The sequence below is a fragment of the Grampus griseus genome (assembly GCF_964374135.1).
Source record: "Grampus griseus genome assembly, chromosome: 5".
Classification (NCBI taxonomy): domain Eukaryota; kingdom Metazoa; phylum Chordata; class Mammalia; order Artiodactyla; family Delphinidae; genus Grampus; species Grampus griseus.
Genome location: NC_138998.1, coordinates 28,852,486 through 28,859,485, shown reverse-complemented (window position 1 = coordinate 28,859,485; position 7,000 = coordinate 28,852,486).

Here is a 7,000-nt window from a genome sequence, read left to right as displayed (position 1 = left end):
GAGGACTTGTGTTCACCAAGAATCCAAACAGTAAACCCAGAGACACTTCTCAATGAGACAGCAATGGTTTTAGGCCAAACCACATAAGAGCGCTCATGAAAATCATTGTCTAAGATGGGGTAAAGGATGAACAGATAAAACTAGGATGGACCTGGAGATTATCATACTAAGTGAAATAAGTCAGAGAGAGAAAGACAAATATCATATGATATCGCTTACATGCAGAATCTAAAAAAAAATGATACCAATGAACTTATTTACAAAACAGAAACAGACTCACAGACTTAGAGAATGAACTTATGGTCACCAGTGGGGAAGGGTAAGAGGGAGGGACAGATTGGAAGTTTGGGATTGACATGCACACACTGCTATGTTTAAATTACATAACCAACAAGGACCTACTGTAAAAAAAAAAAATTAAAATTAAAAAAAAGTCAGCAAGTGCATGCACACACACACACACACACACACACACACACACACACAAAGTGGAGGTTGGGAGGGAGAAAGCTGAGCAATGTAGGACATGGAGATTGTTCAGGGTTCTCAGGGTTTGAGTGGAAGGCCATGAACACAGTGAACTCTCCCCCGCACCACCACCAAGTCCCTAGTCAGGTCTGAGGCCCTGAGGTGTGGCTCAGCTGGGCTTTTAATTAGCACATTCTCTATCCAACACTTAATTGTTTGAAAGCTTCCATGTAGTTAGAGTGCGCTTTGTAAATTTTTTTTGTTGCTGCTCTGTCTTATTGTACATGCACTGAGTATTGACCTCCATGTTTTGTTACTTAAATATTAAAGATACTGTTTTCTCACATTCGAACAGCTTCTGCTCTTTTTTCCTTAGCTTCAGAATGTGGAGGTGGGAGTCTCAGCACCTCAAAGCCGAGTGCATCTCCCTGGGGTGTTTCTGTTTGCAGAACCTCTGTCTTCTCAGCAGCAGCCTGGCTGCCTGGAGGCCAGCCAGGTATCATCTGGTCCAGTTAGCAGTTTCTGCAACTTGGGAAGCCTGAATAAAAAGGGATTCCCAGAGCTGCCGGGCACGCAGCATGGGATCCAAAAACCAAGTTTAGCCTGTCTGACCCTGAGTGTGCCAGCCTGGAGTGTCTAATGTCATTGGTAAGCCCATGAGCTAGTAAAACAAGAGAGTCAGTGCCTGTCCCCTTGGTGACATCAAGGTCTGGCTTGACCAGCTCCATTAGCCATACTCACTGAGGCTGCATCAGGCTATGGAAACAGCATGCTCTATAGAAGCAGAACATCCCAATCTCAAATCCAGGCCGCACCATTTCCCAGCTGTGTTAGCTTGAACAAAACACTTACTTAACCTTTCAGAATCTCAGTTTCCTTATCTACAGAATAGGTATAATAAGGCTAATGGAATAATGTGAGTAAAGGATCTATTTAAGTGAAAACATCTGACTTAAACAACTTAAGACAACCAGGGCCTTGGCTTGTGTAGCTAGCATGAGGCCAGGATTGGTTTCAGGCACAGAAGGATGAAGGAATATGCTCGAGACCCTACCTTTTTCTGCTCACGTCTCAGTTCTGCTTTCCTCTCAGTTGGTGTGTTTCTCAGGCAGGTTGTTCCCACAGGCTAGCAGGGATGGCTGATCATATTTCCAGGCATAGGCCATCTTTCGGCTCGAGAAACTTGCCAAAAAGGGGGTATCTCTTTCCTGATATCTGTAGGAGAAAAAAATCCTGATAAAACTCATTGGCCTATTTGGGTCATGAATCTATTCCTATCCAGGTATCCATCCATCATCTCTTCCTATAGCCAGAGCAATGATATTTAGCTTGGCCAAGCCTGGGTCCCACAGTCAAAACGTGGAGATGGGGACTTCCCTGGCGGTACAGTGGTAAAGAATCTGCCTTACAATGCAGGGGACGCGGGTTCGATCCCTGGTCGGGAAAGTAAGATCCCACACGCCGCGGGGCAACTAAGCCCAAATGCCACAACTACTGAGCTCGCGCGCCTGGACGACAGCCCGCGTGCTACAAACTAAAGAGCCCACATGCCCTGGAGCCTGTGGGCCACAACTAGAGAAGAGAAAATCCTGTGCCCGCGTGCACCACAATGAAGAGTCCACGTGCCACAACTAAGACCCGACGCGGCCAAAAATAAATTAAATAAATAAATAATAAATAAATCTTAAAAAAAAAGAAGTGGAGATTTGTCATATACCACAAAGACTATATCCTAAGGACCCAGAGTCCTTAGCAATCAGGCACTCATTGCTTTGCCTTGATTTTATTTTATTTTTTTACCCCTTTGGTTGAAACTGAACTCCAAAAAAACCTTCAGAGGCACAACCTCTGAACCTCTCTGACCATTTACCAAATAGCACAGTATTTACAGTACAGAGAGGGAAGATCTGGGAGACTTCTTTGTTTCTCCCAGGAAACTGATAATTACAACCTAAAAATGGCAAAAAAAAGAAAAGAAAAGAAAAGAAAACAACCTTCACATTCAATTTTAAACAAGTGGGATTACCAAACTGGATAGTAGAAAACTAAGGTTAAGGACATTTTGAAGACTCTGTGCGAAAACAGTATGTGCAAGTCATAATGTACAAGCTCAAAATATGACTCATCACTGCTATCCATAAAAATCCCTGGGGAATCCTGAGGAGTGGGCTAGTGTTTCGCTGTCATTCATGTTGAGGTCCAAAAGAAAGAGGGTTAAATCAATGTTTCCATGGGATGCCCAATTCTTTTACCTTTTTTCTTGGGTAATATTCAGCCCCATCCTGCCACCACAGATATTATACAGGGTCAACCACTGCAATGACTACAATTTGCGCCAAAGTGCCTGCTATCTCAGAGTTGGAGCATTTCATTGGAGAGAGCACTGGGCTTGGAATCCAGTCTCTGGGGAAACCTGAACTTCTGGTCCCAACTCCACGGCCAACCACTTATGTGACCTTCAGGGATCAATCACAATGATTCACCAACACGTTTTCACTGTTTTGTTTCCTTATCAAGTCCTTGGGATTATCAGTACTGCATTTAGTGCTTTACATACCTTATCTCTAATCCCCCAACAACCCTGATGTCTCCTCATCAACCTCCATCCTGTGACCAGTCTGAGTGGCCCAAAGCTCCCAGATACTTGTCAGGAACCACACACTAGCAAACGTACACTCACCGATACTCACACAGACTCAGTCAGCTGTATCTCTGGGTCCTCAGCGGCACCCACAGTTTCTTTGATTTTTCAGTTCTCAGGTGTTTGCATACACCTCGGAGCTGCTTTGGAACTATTCCATTTGTCCAGCTGAAGCCAGGCTGATTTATCATCCTTCCCAATCCACCCTGAGGAAGGAAAGGGATGATTTTCTTCAGAATAGCCCAAATGAATATGAAATGAGTAAAAGAGGAATTAGGAGTAGGGATAAACAGAGTTTCCTTTTGGTTTAGTATTTAGTGCAAGACACTATATCGTGGAGAAATAATGTCGCTCAAGTTCTTCAAAAGTATTCAAATCCTATTCTGGAGCAAAAGTATTTAATTTAGATACAGAAAAAAGGGTCTAACAGTGATGGTTTTCAGTATGCATAGCACCACAATACTCAGTACTAAAGGCAGCTACTACCTAATGATCAAATAAGATGAAAACCCTTAGCCACCCCTACTATAGGACTGCTAAAAGAAATCAGAGATTGCTTCCTTGGAGAACCTTCCAGGGAGAGTTGGGACCTGCCTGGAGATGAGGAACGTACAAGTCCCTTCTATAGAAAATATCGCATTTTGTCTTATCTTTTAACTTAGATTTTGGGAGGAAATGTAAAGATAATGTAAAACCTAATATGCAAAAGGCTAAAAATATTTGTTCTTTAATCCAGCAATTCTTTTTTTCACATCCTCTATGGAAATAATCATAAATATTTATGCCCAAAGATATACATCAATTGTTTGGAATAGTGAAACTGTATCATCCTAAAATCCAGCTAGAGGAAGACTTACATAAATAATAGTTTATACATGTAAATTAATACACAGCCATTAAATTCTTAAGATTTTTTAAAATATTAATTCTTTTAACTAGTGCATTGAAAAATGCCCTGGAAAGAAATATATTCCAAAATATTTTAAAGTGGTTGTTTTTATAGTGATATAATGATTCTTTTTCTTTATTTGTACTTCTCAGTACTTTCCAAATTTTCTTCAATGAGAATATCTTCATTTCCTATCCAGAGGAAAAACGCAAACCTAAGAACTTATGAAGGATCAAAAACTTGAAAATAACATCCAGAAATGGCACAATATGAATGTACTTAACTATACACTTAAAAATAGTTAATATGATAAATTTTGTTATGTGTTTTTTCTTTACCACAATTTAAAAATAATAATAACATCCAAGCAGGAAGTCCACAAGGGCAGGTGCAGCCTGTTACCTGGAGACCAGACCATCTCAGACAGCTTGGAGGGAGGAAGCTGATAAGTCCTGGCTGAATAGAGCTCTCTGTTTATTCTGAACCAATAAAATAAAATGCTTATGAGCCCAGAAACTGGACCTCTACTGAGTTGTCTTAGTTTTTCCCCTTTGGAGACACTTTGGTATTCATTTCTCCATTTCGTCACCTCTACTCAAACTTGAAGATGGGAGACAGAGGCCCACACCCCGATAGTGGGCAAGGACCAGAAGAGAGTCAGGGGGAGCTAGAACAAGTGTTGGAGTCCATACGCAGGTTTAACCTCTTACTTTCCTCCCAAGGCCACACGTTTCCACCCCATTGGCCTCCCTGGTTCCCAACGCCTTTTTCTGGACAAAAGGGCCAACTCAGAAGAGCGAGGACAAGCTTGCTGTGGGGCAGGTGATCTAATGTTGGCAGGTGGCCTGGACCTTCACTCTCCTGTGTAGGGAAGTATCCAGAGCAGACCGTCAGTTCCCAAGCCTTCAATACCTGAAACACATCAGACCTGCATCTGGGAAAGAAGGGGCTTGGTAAAAGCCATATGTCTTGTATCTAAAGAGGAAGACCTTAGGGGCCTCAATGACTTTCTCAGGGTTTCTAAAAGATAATCTGAATCTCAGTTGGTGTGTTACCCTTAGACTCCACTCAGAGATGTTAGGCAAAATTTAGTAGCCTTTTTTTAATTGGGAAAGTAACGTTTTAGAAACCTAGGCTTACATAAAAGTGAAGAAAACAAACTAAACTCCCCTTTCCTGAACAGACATTAGAAATTAAGAGAAAAGCATTGATGGCAGAACTGAATGATGATGAAAGATCTCTTCGAGCCTTAAAAACTATATAGAAAATTACTAATCTTAATACTACTATCAGTATCATCTCCTGAGATCTAGTAGCTCTCAGACATAGCTTCAGGCCCTTTTTGTACACTAGCTCCAATCCTCAAAATAACTCAGGAGACAAGTATTATTATCCTCATTTCACATATGAAGACACCAAGGCTCAGAGAGGTTAAGTGTCTTGCCTAAGTAAGGTGATCAACTGTCCTGGTTTGTGATAAACTGTCCTGAGTTTAGCACTGAAAATCTTGTCTTCCAGGAAACCCCTCAGTCCTCAGCAAATTAGGACATCTGGTCACCCTATGCCAAAGCTACATAGCTAATAGGAAAGCATGCTCCAACCAAGGTTCGTCTGCCTCCACACCTCACTCTCTTTCCACTATGCCAGAGTGAATCCCACTAAGGCAAAATACATACATAAATACAGACAAAGGAGGGAAGGAAGGAAGGAAGGGAGAGAGGGAGGGAGGGAGGGAGGAATAAGTCTACTTTAAAGGAAAAAGTAATTGCCTATGAAACCAAGAAGCATAATACTTAAAACAACATACTGTAAAATTTCAATCTTTAATTCTCTAATTTTAAACAAAATGTCAAAAAAGAGCAAATCTGGTCTTCCCTGGTGGTGCAGTGGTTGAGAGTCCGCCTGCCAATGCAGGGGACACGGGTTTGTGCCCTGGTTCGGGAGGACCCAACATGCCGCAGAGTGGCTGGGCCCGTGAGCCATGGCCGCTGAGCCTGCGCGTCCGGAGCCTGTGCTACGCAACGGAAGAGGCCACAACAGTGAGAGGGAGGTGAGGGAGGTGAGGCGATGGAGGTGAGGCGAGGAGAGGGAGGTGAGGTGAGGGAGGTGAGGGAGATGAGGTGAGGGAGGTGAGGTGAGTTTAGGGAGGTAAGGAGAGGTGTGGGAGGTGACGGAGGAGAGGTGAGGGAGGTGAGATGATGTGAGGGAGGTGAGATGATGTGAGGCAGGTGAGGTGAGTTGAGGGAGGTGAGGAAGGTGAGGTGAGGGTGGTGAGGTGAGGGAGGTGAGGGAGGTGAAGGAGGTGAGGTGATGGAGGTGAGGTGAGGTGAGGGATGTGAGGTGATATGTGAGAGGTGAGGTGAGGGAAGGGAGGGTGGTGAGGTGAGGGAGGTGAGGTGACTGAGGCGTACCGCCAAAAAAAAAAAAAGAGCAAATCTATTGTAAATGGTGGACAGAAGATGGTGGTGATGGAGGAGGACATTAGGCTAGCTCTTCCCTCTGAGCTGACACATTCAGCCTCTGCAAAATTCTCAGTGTGCTGTGTGACATGGGCACATGTTTAAGGCTGAGGAGACCTGTGGTGTGATGCCAGAGCGTCAGGGAAGGCCCAGAGCCCCCAAAGGGCATTCTCTGCAGGTGAAATCCCTGATCCCTCCAGTGGTGACAACCACCCAAAGGTCACTGAGATTGGGTTTGGGTTGAGGCACATTTCATCTCAGCACTAATCTTATGTTAGAGCTCCCCAGCACTCTGGGTTCTGAGTCAATTTCCATCAATCGAGAGTTTTTTCATTCCTTTCTTGTCTGAAGTGGAGCTGGATGTGACCTGCTCACTCTGGTCTCAGGTTTGTGGCCAGTCCAGGCTTTTCCTGTTATCAAAGCTGCCACCCTTAGCCTTCGTTGACAATAAGAAGCTTATTTATTTTGTTCAACAATCCAACTTGAAGTTCCCTAAAGAATTTTTTGAAAGGTAAAATAGCAAACATATTAATCATGTAGGAC